The 16,766-nt window shown below is 43.1% G+C and overlaps 1 protein-coding gene across 1 annotated transcript in view; it reads left to right on the top strand.

Moving 5' to 3' along the window:
- The window catches only part of LOC137541031 (myosin-16-like), a 284,543-nt gene that overhangs the window by 121,448 nt on the left and 146,329 nt on the right, over nt 1–16,766 (top strand). The window lies entirely within an intron of this gene.

The following is a 16,766-nucleotide window of genomic DNA, read 5'->3' on the forward strand; positions in this document are numbered from 1 at the left end:
TTTTCTTTTTTTCTTCTTTACTTTCCCCTCAGACTTAACTAATGCAGCCTGATTGGCTGAAGATGCTTTCCCTCCTGTTTCCCCTCCCACATCTATGTTCCTGTCTGATTGGCCAATATTTCTCAATGCACTTTCTATTGCAGAGCTGGGTGGGAGTGTCTGATGACTGGAAGGAGGGCGGACAATGATACACAGAGTAAGGGAGGAAATGTCAGAATTACCTTCAAGATAGACACAGACAAAATGGAAAATCCTAAGAAGGATTTTCTCTTTTTTTACTATAGAAGAATCACAAAAATCAAAATGTGGACAGTGCAATACATACATTATGTAAGAAAAACAAGTATTTATCTACTTATATATGTGCTTTTTTTCTGAGATAGCATGGCTGACAGCTCTACTGTCAGGTAATGCTAGGTACTCACTATGAGATTTTCTGACAGATTTACTGTCTGATCAATTATTTCCAACATGTCAGATCGATTTCCGTCTGGTTTCCTGCCAGAAAATCTCATAGTGTGTACCTAGCATTGAAAGTATGGTTCCTGCCAATAGATAGGGCTGACACATTCTGCTGCAGCCAGGCTCCTAGCCAATGCCCCCCGCAGCTCACACATCACCCCAGTACTGCAAACTCTTCACTGGTTGCCAGTAATATAGAGAATCCATTTTAAGATCTGCCTGCTGACATTCAAGGCTCTAAACCACATGGGACCCAAATACATACCGGATCTATTGGAACTTTATGCCCCTCCACGCACCCTCCGCTCTGCCAACAAGATGAAGCTGGTTATTCCCAGGATACACCTAACATTTGGTGCTCGGGCCTTTTCCTATGCATCCCCTACTCTATGGAACTCACTTCCACAATCAGTACGAGAGGCTCCTCTGTACAGCTTTAAAAACAGGCTAAAAACTCCCCTCTTTTCCCTAGCCTTTGAGACTGCATAATGCAGGGTCACAGCACTTTGAGTCCTCAGGGAGAAAAGCGCTATATAAATATTATTGTTATTGTTACTGGCAGGAAGTACTTTTTTTTCTTTAAGGCTTCTTGCACACCAAGACGTTGTGTTAGGTGCCACGTTAAGGTCGCATAACGTGCACCTAACACAACGTATGGTGCTGCAAAAGCCGACGGTAGAGTGAGCCGCGTTCGGCGGCTCGATTCCTATAATGTCTCCCAGAGTGGCGCTGATTGGCCAGCGGGACCACGTGATGCGGAGCGAGACACTCCGCATCACGTGGTCCCGCCGGCCAATCAGCTGCCGCCAGTGCAGTGAATATTAAGTAGCCATGTGCGCGGCTACTGTAGCTGGCTCTCCCCGCCTCCTCTCCGCCCCCCACTGCGCATGTGCAAACAGTCTAACGCGGCTATAGCCGCTCCAACGCCGTAGCATGCTGCACTTTGCACCGAACGTGCAGCATTACATGTAACGCAACGTGGGCTGTGTGAACAGCCCACTTGTGTTACATTGCTGTGCGTTGGGGGAGCGTTACAGGCGCACTAACGTGCGCCTGTAACGTCTTGGTGTGTAAGCAGCCTTAAAGGTGCTCCTGAGGGGTAAGAAAGTACAATAAAACCTTGGATTGCAAAGTAACTTGATTTTTTTACTTGATAAGCAAGCAACGTCTTGATACACAAGCACAGAACCTGTAGTGACATCATCACAAGCGGGCCGATGACTCTTCTCCCTTTGATGCTGCAGGATTGTACTTAGTTTTAAGGTGGCCTCACACAATACAATAAAATGATCAGCAATTCCATAAAAAGATTGGTTGTCTCAAAAAATCTAATTTTTTTATTTGATTGAAAAATCCAATCCGATTTCCCGTTTTTTTTCAATATTAATCGATTGGTAAGGGTGAATTTTTTTGATAAATTTTTATGAAAATTGAATGGTGTAGGGTAGATTGTCAATGTATTAATGCATAAACCCAAGTAATTGTTTCAGAGTTTTCAATCTTTTTTTCATAACTGGGGAAAAATCAACACGTAATGTTTAATTTTTCTGATTAATTCTAACATTTAAAAAAATCTGACCACTGTACCACAAAGTCTTGTTTACATTTTTACTTTATACTGTACAGTACTTTGCATTAAACATTTCTCTATACATGTTTTTGGATTGTAGAACGAATCATCATCATCTGAGTTTCCATTAATTCTAATGGGGAAATTTGATATAAGAGTGCTTTGGATTACAAGCATGTTTCCAATATGAATTATGCTCATGAGGTTCCACTGTAAAAGATATAATTACCTCAGCGATATATAAGCTCTTCAGACACCTCCATGCTCTATATTGCGTCCGTGTATGCAACACACTGGACTCACACCTAGACAGGTCTGTGGCTCTAGTCCCGGAAGCCGGTGCCAACTTCTGCAGGTACACCACTCCTGCTAGACCGTACTTAGTGAACAAAATAGAAGACGGCACACAGAAAGGCTTCTTCAAGTAATCTGTATTAGGATCATACAGTTACAGAGTGTCGGAAAGAAGCCTTTCTGTGTGCCGTCTTCTATTTTGTTCTCAATATTGTGTCCGGCCTCTGGTCTCTCTTGCCGCTGTAGCACCCATTCGTAGCTCTGACTGGGACCAGTGGGAGAGCTACACATTTTAACGCAACGCATGGTGGTGTTGAAGTTGGACGTCAGATTGAGCTGCGTTATGCAGCTCTCAAAGCAGCCACTCCAGGTTAGTGATATGAAGTCCAGATCTTTTTAAGGATTCGGATCATTTGAATCGGATCATTGAAAAGATCCGGATCTTTGAACCGAATCATTTGACTCATTTTACTAGGGAAGCAGACTGAGTGAAATGACTAGCAGGACAGGACTTTCCCTGCACTGCACATTCTGTATGTTCCTGTTTCTTCCAGACAGACATCCGCTGTGAACCGAATCTTTCATTGTTATGATCCGGATGATTCGACTGACAAAAAAGATCCAGATCAAATGAACGATTTGTTCATGATCCGGACAACACTACAGTCCCACCACGAGTCTCTGCAGTGCAGTGAATATTAATTAGCCATGTGGTTGGCCGCGGAGGAGGAGGGGAGACCTCCCCCTCCAACATTACTGAGCATGTGCAAACAGTCTAACGTGCCTTAGCCCAGTATAACGTACAGCATGCAGCACTTTGTTGAAACGTGCTGCGTTACTATCTAACGCAACGTGTGCACTGTGAACAGCACATTGATTTTACAGTGCTGTGAGTTAGGCTGCGTTACTGTCTGCTGTAACGTGGGACTTTAACATCCCACTGTGAAACCAGCCTAACTGTCCTTAGAGGAACCTACCGTCTATTCCCTGCCAAATTGGGGGGAAGGGGGGATTTAGGATGGTTTCGGTCTGGTGGTAGCTGGTGATAGTGGGCTTTGGGCAGTAAAAAGTACAAATCTGGCCCACATTCTATGAGAAGCCGCGTGATCATTGTGGAAAAAAAAAAGTTTCCCATTCACAGTGCACTTCCGGTAAGCATACTATTTCCGCTTACAGGATGCATTAAAAAAAAGAGTAAGGCCATCTTGTGGCCAAATAGTAAAGTTACATCAATACATTTTTTTTTCAATTACAAGCTTTTTTTTTTATTTTAAAATTAACTATTGCCTGCCCCCCCCACACACACACTCTCCCCAAGGTAATCTTTATATATATATATATATATATATATATATATATATATATATATATATATATATATAATTAAAAAAAATGACAAAAAAACCCATAGTTACCATAGGGGCTAAACTTTTTAAATATGTATGTCAAGAGGGTACATAACTGTTATTTTTAAAATCATGGGCTTGTAAATAGTGATGGACGCAAAACAGAAAAAATGCACCTTTATTTCCAAATAAAATATTGCCGCCATACATTGTGATGGGGACAAAATTTAAACAGTGTAATAACCGGGACAAATGGGCAAATAAATTACGTGGATTTTAATTGCGGTAGCATGAATTATTTAAAAACTAGAACGGCCGTAAACTGAAAAATAATTATTTTCCATTTTTTTTTCTTATTTTCCTGTTAATAAACATTTAGAATAAAATAATTATTGGCATAATGTACCACCCAAAGAAAGCCTAATTAGTGTTGAAAAAAAACAAGATATAGTTAATTTCATTGTGATAAGTAGTGATAAAGTTATAGGTGAATGAATGGAAGGAGCACTGAAAGGTGAAAGTTGCTCTGGTGCTCAAGGGGTAAAACTCCTCAGTTGTGAAGTGGTTAAACTTCCCAAAGAGAGTTAGTGGAATCCTGCAAAGTGTCAACTATAAACTGAATGTAAACTTTAAGTCTAAGGTTCGGTGCTCCTCTAGCTTTAAGTACCTACAGGTATCTGACCAACTCCCCCTTTGATTCCCACGGCTGCAGGCACTATCTGTCTAAAGCAGGGATGTCAAAGCGGTTTTACGAGGGCCGAGGTCCTCAAACATTTTTGACACAGCTCACATAAATTGATAGGTCTGAATCAGGAAAGGTGTGGTCCATCAGGTAGAACACATTCCTCTCTTTCTCAGACCATCCTAAACACTGGCATGGATCTGGCCCTCCAGGCCTGGAGTTCGACACCTGTGGTCTTAAGGCCCGTACACACGTCGTACTAAAGGCAACAACGGGTCCGTCATCACCTCCCGCTGGGCGGGCGTTCCAGCGACAGTCCGGCGTGTGTACAGTCTGTCTGCAGATCGCTCTGACGGATCGCTCAGAAACAGCCTTATCAGTCCACCGACAGACTGTACACACACCGGACTGTCTGCTGAAAACCCGCCCAGCGGGAGGTGACAACGGACCCGTCATAGCCTTTAGAACGGCGTGTGTACGGGCCTTAAAAGGATTTATCTGCCTGGATGGTTGAGTTATAAAACATATAATATTAAAGGAACAGGAGGGACACTGGAGCCCAAGGAAAAGTATGAAAAAACACCTCACTTTGTTGCTCTCCGGGTACCCTTTATCCTTCATGTTATTTAACACATGAAACAAGAGTGCAATCAGAGTCAAAGACCTGATCTGTACACTGGTTCTGACAGAGGATCAGCACAATTTGCCAAACTCTGAATCCACCGAAATTTCTTACATAATTCCTAATTTTGGGGATGCTGAGTTTGAACTGTGAAAGCATGAAATTGTAATTAACTGCAAATATATTTTCACACGAACCATAAGGTTTAATATAGTAGAAATTGGATGAAAACAGAGGCGTCAAAAAGGATAAAATACACTAAAAACAGATCAAAATGGGAGGTAGTGGTGGGCGTACTTCCCAGCAGACGACACTAACTGTTAGTGGCCAACTTTACTCTATCGTCGGCTTCTTACAAACTCACTTTACTAAAACTTACCATATTGGGCTCCCATTTTCCCTCTTGTGCTTCTTATAAGGTTATACACGGTTAGTGCAAATTGGTGAAAATGTTTCACGACAGATTACAAGTTCGCTTACAATTTTTGCATTCATGTCCGTTTACTGAAAACTGTCTACTGAGCTTGTGAAAAACCTAAGCAAAATCCTATATAATTTCCCTGTCCCTGGCCCATTGGCCTAGCGCCCATTATTTAGCGGACGGCCCTTTTTTTACTAGTAGTTTCATAAATGACAAGTCAAATTTCAGTATCCTGTAAAATCCATGGTGCTCATCCCCACAGCACAGTCATGCGGCTTGCTCCATAGTCCTCTCATGTCAGCACTCCTCTAATAGGCCTCAGAGTTTCACACTTTCCTATTTAGCACGTTGCACATCCTGCGAATGTCAGTTCCCAGCCTCACGTTCATTTGCTTGTGCTGAGCCTGGAGCTCCGGCAATGAGAGATACACTCGGGGAATTGTTCAGTGTTTCTGTATGATCAGAGTTGGCCTGGTCTGCAGAGATGCCTTCGTGTCTCCAGCGGCTCCTGTCACAGCAGTAACTATTTACCAATTCACCACCTCTGCCGCACATGGAGCCATGAGGTCACCACAGCTGTTCAACATGCCAGGCGTAATCCTAACAAGCTACCTCCTGTGCTTGTTAAAAGAACACCGAGGTGACATGTGACATGAGACAGATATGTGTATGTACAGCGCAAAGCACACAAATACCAAGGCTGTGTTCCTTTCTTTTTCTTTCATTTCCTGAAAGAGTTAATATTCAGCTATGCAAGTCACAGTATCTCTAGGCCGGGACTGGGCGGGAACTATTGGTTTAACCCACAATTTTACAGCCATAAAACTCTTTTTTTAGCAGATAACAACTCCTGAGAGCAATGAAGAGATAAAAGAAAGGTCAATAGTGCATAGATTGTAGCTCTGACGTACTTCAAAGACTGTCATTGAGCACAGACAATGAAACATTAAAACCTTATGCCTGGTATACACCATACAGTCATGCAAGAGCACGCCCGTGCTGCACCAGCGCAGTACAGCCATGCTCGTACTTGAAGAAGAGTGCAGTCACAATCAGAAACCCCTGCTCTTGTCTGATTTCTTTTGGGGCTCCACGAGTGGAAACATTGGTCCAGGGGATGACATGAGAAGCCTCTGTAGCACCGGTGTCAAATACAAGACCTGCGGGCCGAATGAAGCCCTCCTTGTCATTTTATGTGGCCCTCCAGAGCTTCAAATATGCATCATTGTAAGCAGTAAAAATGGCAGTACACGGCCTTCCCATCCAGAGGAGCCCACCGGTGACAGTGCTTCTTGTTGAAAGATTGTCAATTTGAGGTGAGATGCAGAAGCAACCCATGGGCTTCCTAGTGAAATTAGCATGGGACCCCCCTTTTGGGAACCAAACCCTGTCTTGTGACTGGTAACCCCCCCCCCTCCCCCACAATGTACATATTATTTGGGTGCTGGGCAGTTCGGCACAGGGCGAGCCGAATGGTGGCTCTCCCTGCTGCCACTTAACTCCCCGGAGGTGTTAAATACTATTCCCCCTCAGAGTTGTAGTAACTGGGTTGTAAATGTAATTCGGTGTCTGGCAATCGCCAGAGCCCTGAATATTTGTTATGCGGGGTGCACAGCATAGAGTTGCTGCTATGACGGTGCCCAGTTTTGGTGCCGCGCGCCAAAATAACCTGCTTCACCCCTATACCCTTTCCCCACCACCTTAGCTTACAAAAAAGACTATGAGGAAGTGAGGCTATCATCATGACTTGGGCCACATGTGATCTCGATCCTTTTCTGCAGAAGCAGCACTGGGACAGGTAAATATTAAACTGCTCCACTGCGTTACTCTGAAGAAGGGGGAGGAGCTGCCCCCCATGGTCTCTATACTGTAGTTATGCCACTTAGTTTGAGACTGTTCAATATATATTAAATCTTAATAACAATTTGGCCCATGACTTAGACTATGTTTTAGATTCTGGCCTCTTCCCTGATTGAATTTGACGCGTACGTACAAAAAGGGCGCCCGGACAAAAAGGGCGTGGGGTGTAAACGCTAATTAATAATTAATCATTAATAGCGTTTATAAAAATAGTGTGCTATATTTCGTTTACAAATAATGTTTTACAAAATTATTAATCATTAAATAATGTTTATGAAATCGGCAATTGTGAAAACGTTAATCTTCCCTGTTTCAAAAGTTAAACTTATAATTACGTTTATTCAAAAAAACAATAATATATGTTTAATTGTTATAATTGTATATTATTGTGAATAAACTTCATTTATGGTTTGTTCTTATAGTAAAATCTGAAATTATTCTTTATAACGATGATATAAATATAACTACGTTCGTAATAAGTGTTGTAAAACATTAGTAAGTATTACTAAAATTTTACTAAAACTATACCTAAACCTACTCTCACACAGAACCCTTCCTGTACCTATTCCTAACCCCTAGACCCCCCCTGGTGGTGCCTAACCCTAAGACCCCCCTGGTGGTGCCTAACCCTAAGACCCCCTGGTGGTGCCTAAACCTAAGACCCCCTGGTGGTGCCTAAACCTAAGACCCCCCTGGTGGTGCCTAAACCTAAGACCCCCCTGGTGGCGCCTAAACCTAAGACCCCCCTGGTGGTGCCTAAACCTAAGACCCCCTGGTGGTGCCTAAACCTAAGACCCCCCCTGGTGGTGCCTAACCCTAACCACCCCCCTTACTGATCGCTTTATTATGTGGATGATAATGTTTTACTAATTGTGGCTGCAAAAAATATATTGCAATTTACGTTACGCACTGATCGCTTTATTTTGTGAATAATAATGTTTTACAAACAGTAAGGGATAAAACTGTACATAATGTTTTAATTAGTTAAATAAGATAAATATGTTTAGTATTTTTATAAACGTTATTTGGCACGGGTGCATTTTATAAACTTAAATCACCACAAGCACAGTTATAAATCATTAAAAATCTCCTGGCGCCGTTTGTAAACGTTATTTAACTCCGGCGCCCTTTTTTCCTGCTCGGCGCCCATTAAACGTTATTTATTATGAGAGTGAATGGCGGCGCCCTTTTTGTCCACTAGCTGCCTGCGCCCTTTTTTCCCGCTTCCGAATTTGACACCCTTGCTCTACAAGATCCTGAGACTTCTTTCTCTTTGGTTAAGTATCTGTTTTTTGACCTTTGGTTCGCCTTGGATACACTTTAATGCTTGTTTGGAAACCAAATCCATATTATAGTGGCTTTTAATGAGATTCAGATTTTATGCAAATGTGCGTGGCATGGATTGAATTAGTCATCAGTAGCTGGTAAATGTAGATACACTAAACTTAAAACGTGCATCACATGAAAGGCTGACGTCACCGCTCTGCAGACATAAGTTATGGATCTCATTTCCCACAATTCCATCTGCTTGTAAGGCCTCTTTGAGCATCATCTCCTCTCACATAAATGCCATACAACAAAGGTAGAAACAGACCAGCAGAACCAACTCTGCAGACAGATTCCTCCAATCTCCCCTCCGCAGAACTAAGTGCTCTGATCAAAAGGCAATTATTCTGCTGGTCGTGATAAACAGGCTTGCATGGACTGTGCATCCGGCTTACATCCCCTTTACCATTATTATATCTCGCCAGTACCGCCGCGGCTGCTCTCCTTATTGCCTATCGCGGAGACTTGCCGTATATCTAGATTTTTATGCACTTGACCTTCTGTAATGGAGGGATTGGTGCATTTCCGTACATGGTGTAATACGCTCACTTCTGTCTGGGCTGTAATCTGTGTGATTGCGCAGCCACCTGTCTCTTGTAAATCACAGCAGCGGCGAGACTCTATCTGAGCACACAGCCACCTGCTTTTACTCCATTCATCATGGGACGTGACTTACCGCATTGCGATGCTGTGACATCAGCAGGCCGCTCTCTACATAATCTGATTGTACCGTTTAACCTTCTGACATGCTAAGAGACTTCTTCCTAAGTGGGCCAGGATGGGGATCGGTCTAACAAGGTGCCGACCATCTGTGCAACGCAAGAGGGCCAAATCCAATATAAAGTGTCACTAAACACAGGACAAATATCCACCGGCTCTGACTGACTTATTCTTCACCTTGTTTGACCACTTCTAGACATTTGTGGATAAACACAGAAGGATTAATGAGTGGTGGTGGTAAGGGGGTTTTCGGAAGAAAGATGCAAGACTCTATATGGAGTAGTCTGTAGGCTCTGCACGCTCTGTTTACTTCAGTAACGGCAAGAACTGATAATATTGATGTGATTTTGAAGGTAGAGTCCAATTGCTTAATACTTCTTAGGGTGGATTTTTTTTTTGGGGGGGGGGGGGCTGTCTGTGCCGGGGTGTGACTTGCAGAGTGGAGTCCTGTGCGGTGAGAGTGCCCGGGGCCCCGTCTATATTGCACACCTTTATGTGTATTTTTTAAATCCCAAAGGCTAGTTGGCTTCCAAATCACATATTCGTGGTAGGGCCCCTTTCAACTGTATTGGGACCTCATTGAGGTGAGGGGGTCTAGTATGGAATTCCTTTGCATGCAAACCCTTTTGGAAGCGAACTTCCTCCATTAGTGCAACTGAATGCAAATTATGCAAAAAAGTGCAACTGAAGGTAAATTTCATGCAAGTTGTTTTTATAATAACTAGAATTCATTCTATTATGTGTAGTTGAGGGTCTCCCTTAATTTTCAGGTGTTTATTTGGGTCAGTTCAACCTTTGCACAATTTGGTGCTGCAGTTTGAATCCACGCACTGTGCTTTTCATTTGCTAATAGGCTTCTGCGGACCACTTATAATGCAGGTGCTGCTTGGAAGTGCTGCTACCTACTAGTGTATTTTTCGGAATATGTCGCTTCAGTATACAAGATGCGCCTAGGTCTACACTACACTAACCCCTGCTGCCCACCAGCTAAGCTGCACTACACTACACACTACAATACACCAATCTCTGCTACACCCACAAGCTAAGCTACACTATACTACACTACACACTGCAATAGACTATGCCCTGCTGCCCACCAGCTAAGCTGCACTACACTACACACTACAATATACCAATCTCTGCTACACCCACCAGCTAAGCTACACTATACTACACTACACACTGCAATAGACTATGCCCTGCTGCCCACCAGCTAAGCTGCACTACACTACACACTACAATACACTAACTCCTGCTGGCCACCAAATAAGCTACACTAGACTGCACTACACTACACTAAACTAGCACTGCAGTTACTTTCACCTGATCACCTCTTCCAGTAGTTTCTGTATTCAGCGCATGGCTAGATCTCAGGCAAGGCCACAAAGGCCATGGCCTAGGTCACCAGGATACAAGGGGCGGGCTGTGGGCGGCAGGATGGCAGTAGCAGTTAGCCTGTTGAATATTCGTCCTGCTACATAGAGATTGCACATAGTAGTGGGCGGCTACCAACAGCCGGATCTGGAACTCAGGGTGAAGAAGAGGCAGCAAATGGGCACTGATCTCTGAGCTGCTCGCCACTCAGTGAATGAGCCACTCGCCAAGGAGCTTGCAATCTAATCCCTGACGTCATGACACTAAGGCTACTTACACACCAAGACGTTGCGTTTTAGGGGACGTTAAGGTCGCATAACATGCCCCTAACGCAACGCATGGTGGTGTTGTAGTTGGACGTCAGATTGAGCTGCCTTATGCAGCTCTCAAAGCAGCCGCTCTAGGTTAGTGATAGGAAGTCCGGATCTTTTTAAGGATTCGGATCATTTGAATCGGATCATTGAAAAGATCCGGATCTTTGAACCGATTCATTTGAATCATTTTACTAGGGAAGCAGACTGGGTGAAATGACTAGCAGGACAGGACTTTCCCTGCACTGTACATTCTGTATGTTCCTGTTTCTTCCAGACAGACATCCACTGTGAACCGAATCTTTCATTGTGATGATCCGGATGATTCCTACCACGAGTCTCTGCAGTGCAGTGAATATTAATTAGCCATGTGGTTGGCCATGGAGGAGGAGGGGAGACCTCCTCTTCCAACATTACTGAGCATGTGCAAGCAGTCTAACGCTGCTTAGCCCAGTATAACGTACAGCATGCAGCACTTTGTTTAAACGTGCTGCGTTACTATCTAACGCAACGTGTGCACTGTGAACAGCACATTGATTTTACAGTGCTGTGAGTTAGGCTGCGTTACTGGCTGCTGTAACGTGGGACTTTAACGTCCCACTGTGAAACCAGCCTAACTGTCCTCAGAGGAATTTATAATGTAATCCCTGCCATCACTTCACTAACTGTCCTCAGAGGAACCTACCGGATGGTTTCGGTCTGGTGGTAGCTGGTGATAGTGGGCTTTGGGCAGTAAAAAGTACAAATCCGGCCCACATTCTATGAGAAGCCGCATGATCATTGTGGAAAAAAAAAAGTTTCCCATTCACAGTGCACTTCCTGTAAGCATACTATTTCCGCTTACAGGATGCATTAAAAAAAGAGTAAGGCCATCTTGTGGCCAAATAGTAAAGTTACATCAATACTTTTTTTTTTTTTTAATTACAAGCTTTTTTTTTTTAATTTAAAATTAACCATAGCCCCCCCCCCCCCCCCCCCCCCACACACACACACACACACTCTCCCCAAGGTAATCTTTATATATATATATATATATATATATATATATATATATATATATAATGACAAAAAAAAACATAGTTATCATAGGGGCTAAACTTTTTAAATATGTATGTCAAGAGGGTACATAACTGTTATTTTTAAAATCATGGGCTTGTAAATAGTGATGGACGCAAAACAGAAAAAAATGCACCTTTATTTCCAAATAAAATATTGCCGCCATACGTTGTGATAGGGACAAAATGTAAACAGTGTAATAACCGGGACAAATGGGCAAATAAATTACGTGGATTTTAATTGCGGTAGCATGAATTATTTAAAAACTAGAATGGCCGTAAACTGAAAAATATTTTTTTTCCATTTTTTTTCTTATTTTCCTGTTAATAAACATTTAGAATAAAATAATTATTGGCATAATGTACCACCCAAAGAAAGCCTAATTAGTGTTGAAAAAAACAAGATATAGTTCATTTCATTGTAATAAGTAGTGATAAAGTTATAGGTGAATGAATGGAAGGAGTGCTGAAAGGTGAAAGTTGCTCTGGTGCTCAAGGGGTAAAACTCCTCAGTTGTGAAGTGGTTAAACTTCCCAAGAGCAAAAAGATAATATAATTAAGGTTAAGGGGCCCATACACCTAACGATTTTCCCGCCGAAATACGACCGTTTTCATCACCGTGATCAAAACGGCCGTGAAATCGCCGCGCACACTGCTGACAGAACGATGGATTTCCGTCCGAAATCCATCGTTCCCGTCGATCCAGACGTGCGGAAGATTTTTCTCAGGTTGGGAGTGCGTCGATAGCGGCGTTCGAATGCCCGACGACCGACGCAATACAGCGGAGATACATTACCTGCTCCGCCGGTGCGAGTCCCCGCTGTCACCTCCCGGCTGGCATCTTCTCCCATCATCTTCCGCATCACGGCATCAGTGTATAACTTCCTGTGTCACTGCAGTGAAAGCGGAAGTACAAATAGAGGGCGCTCTATTTGAACTTCCGCTGTCACTGGAGTGACAGAAAGTTATATGCGGATGCCGGATGGGTGATGCGAAAGGTGATGGGAGAAGATGCCAGCCATGAGCCGATACGAAGAAGATGCCGGGACAAGGCGGAGAAGAAGACAGCTGTGGACCAGGGGACTCGCGCCGGCCGGAACAGGTAATGTATGCAAGGAGGGGGGGCGCGGCAGCTCCACAGATTGTGATCGGTTTCAGGCTGAAATCGATTCACAATCTGTTTGCAGTAAAGGTGGCCATACGATCTCTCTCTGATCAGATTCGATCAGAGAGGGATCTATCTTTTGGTCGAATCTGATGGCAAATCGACCAGTGTATGGCCACCTTAAGAAAAGTAATATTGAAAATAAGTAATCAGGAACAACTTACTTTGAGTGATTATTTTGCTTGTAAATGCGCGGAACGGTTATTTCTATCGGAAGCAGGAAATTTGGGCGCATGAGGCAGGTGGACAAAAAGGGCGCCGCCATTCACTCCCATAATAAATATCGTTTAATGGGCGCCCAACAGGAAAAAAGGGCGCCGGAGAAAAATAACGTTTTAAAAGCGGCGCCCGGATACTTTTAATGTTTTATAACTGCTTCTCATGATTACACATTATTTAATAATTTATATTTTTTTACACATTATTTTTAAACGAAAAACAGTACAATATTTTTAAAACATTATTTTTAAACGAAAAACCGCACAATATTTTTTGAAACGTTATTAATGCTTATCACAGGGGGTCTTAGGTTTAGGCACCACCAGGAGGGTCTTAGGTTTAGGCACCACCAGGGGGGTCTTAGGTTTAGGCACCACCAGGGGGGTCTTAGGTTTAGGCACCACCAGGAGGGTCTTAGGTTTTGGCACCACCAGGGGGGTCTTAGGTTTAGGCACTACCAGGGGGGTCTTAGGTTTAGGCACCACCAGGGGGGTCTTAGCTTTAGGCACCACCAGGGGGGTCTTGGGTTTATTCAACACTGAGTCCGCAAGGACAATCCCTATAAATGAACGACAGAGTTTATAGCTCCTAATAAAAAAGACTAATAGTCAGGTTAAAGTGCCCACCTAGAGCTCTAACTGGGGCCTTTTGCTGGGGGAATTTTTGTTGGTGGGGGGTGCACTGCTTACTACTGTATATATGTATAGCACTTCTTTGAAAAAGCCGTTAGGGTGAAACATGTCAGAATTACCATATACCAGCACCTTGTAATTTAGCACTTATCAATTGTTATCCTCAAGCAACTATTAGGTGACAGATTGTGTACAAATCAAACTATGCAAGTCGGGTGCATCAGGCCACAATGACTGAGCAATAGTATCACAACTGTCCCCCTTTGTGTGAGATTAAACCATATGTGGAATAGCTACACCACTCGGACCAATTGCCCGAGTGGGGGATAAGCAAAGACCTCCACTGCCAATGGTTACCTACTGATATGCAGATCTCCACAATTAGGGTCGCCTTAGGTGGGCACTTTAACCTGACTATTAGTCTTTTTTATTAGGAGCTATAAACTCTGTCGTTCATTTATAGGGATTGTCCTTGCGGACTCAGTGTTGAATTGCTTATTTCCCTTCTTGTAACTCGGAAAGTGTAGGGTCTTAAGTTTAGGCACCACCAGGGGTGTCTAGGGGTTAGGGATAGGTACAGGGAGGGTTCTGTGTGAGAGTAGGGTTAGGTATAGCTTTCCTAACATTCTTATTAATGTTTTATAAAACGTTATTATAAATTTCACTTTTTAAACAGGGAAGATTAACGTTTTTACAATTGCCGATTTCATACACATTATTTAATGATTTATAACTTTATAAAACATTACTTTTAAACGAAATATAGCTCAATTTTTTTTAAACGTTATTCATGCTTATCGTTTAAAACCGTGCGCCCTCTTTTCCCGGCGCCCTTTTTTCCCGGCGCCCGTTTTTAACGTACTCATTTCTATCAATTAGGTGATAAATACTGTATATTCTGGCGTATAACACTTCTTTTTAACCCTTGAAAATCTTCTGAAAAGTCAGGGGTCGTCTTATACGTCGGGTGTCACTGATGCCGGGTGATAACCCCTATCCTGTTACTGCCTCTCAGATCTCACTGCTCAGGACTGTAGGGAAGCGGCGCAGGTGCGAGATCTGAGGGGCAGAGAAGGTGGTAAATGGGATACAAGGGTGGGCCAGACAGGTGAAAGAGGCGTGTTTTATGGGCACAGCGAAATCTATTCTTTCATACCGCTCTGATAAACAGGGAGGCGGGGAGCTGACCAATCCAACCAGTCAATCGTCTATATACTGTACTGTTATATACTGGGTACCACATACAGTACAGCACTAATATCTGTTCATACATAGCACCAGGATATGATGTTTTTGTAATTTTTATTTGGTGTGCGTTGGAAGAGGGGTAGTCTTAGGGCCTGTACACACTGCTGCGCTTGCGCTGCATTTTTAAAAACGCATGCGTTTTTAAAATTGCAAGGTCTTTTGAAAAATAATGAAAATCGTGATGACCTGTACACACTGGTGCGATGCGTTTTTGGAAAAACGCAATCGCAGTGCCTGCTGTGCATTTTTTAAGCGCAGTGCTTGAAAAACGCATGAAAAAATGCAATGCGATTCCATTGCGTTTTTCAGAAGCCAGTATCCCAGAAGACTCTGCAATTTTCTGCTTCCTGTTGAAATGTAAACTAGAAAAAAAAGGATTCTTTAGCCAATCAGCAATTACAAGAAAAACGCAAACGCATCAAAAACGCAGGCAAAAGCGCATGCATATTTTAAAAATATTTTGCTTGCGTTTTTCAGTGTGTACAGGCCCTTATACGGCGAGTATATCCCAAGCTCTATATTTTAACTGGAAAAATTGGGGGGTCGTCTTATATGTGGGAACGTACCATAAGTCATTGATGAGACGTTTTGTGAATAGAGCCCATAGTGGTTACAATTTAGTGAGAAACTTCAAAATCTGAAACTCGAGTATTATCATTATGTAAAGATCTCTTGTAGAGAAGTACATTTAGGCCTATGTCCTGTCACAAATCATCACAAATAATGTCAGAAATCATCCAACCTTTCCATAAGAAGTCATTTTTCCAGCAGTGTAGGTGTAAAAACTTGATAACGTTGTAGGCGGGGTGATGTGATACGTGATAAAGTAGTGTCATGTGAATGGGGCATGTCCTAAGGCTGCTCAATATATATCATGTGTAATTAGTCAAGACGGTCAACTCTGTTCATGAACCCCCCCCCCCCTTCCGGAACCCGAAGTGTACAGAACAGCAAAGCATACAAGACTAAATAATACAATTACAATATAGATGAAATGGTTTGGCTATGCGCCACATGCTCCTGAAATCTCATACAGACTCGGGCCGATGCTGCTGACCACACCGCTTTCTCATGATTAGATTACACCAGTTCCCAACGCATGGGTGAATGCAGAATAGTAGTTGTCCTCCGAAGTACACACACAGCTTATCATTAGTCACCGAGTGCAATATGGAGGCTATCTGATGACCTCAGCAAGCTGTGACACCACAAAGCCCACAGAAGCGTGGAATAGATTGCGGAATAAAAGAGCGGGGAGCATCTCCTCATCACGCCTGGATGGACGCACAGATTATCTATTAGCCAAGGGAATTTTGCAACAAAACAAGGGGTAGAAATCTGTTTTCTAGCAAGCCCTTGATCATGAATTAAACTGCACCCTGTTCTTGTGGCTCGTACAATTCAAGCAATGATAGCGTTCTGTAGCCATTCTGCAAGGACAGCCGTGCAGATGTTCCCA

The sequence above is a fragment of the Hyperolius riggenbachi genome, chromosome 12 (assembly GCF_040937935.1).
Source record: "Hyperolius riggenbachi isolate aHypRig1 chromosome 12, aHypRig1.pri, whole genome shotgun sequence".
Taxonomy (NCBI): Eukaryota; Metazoa; Chordata; class Amphibia; order Anura; family Hyperoliidae; genus Hyperolius; species Hyperolius riggenbachi.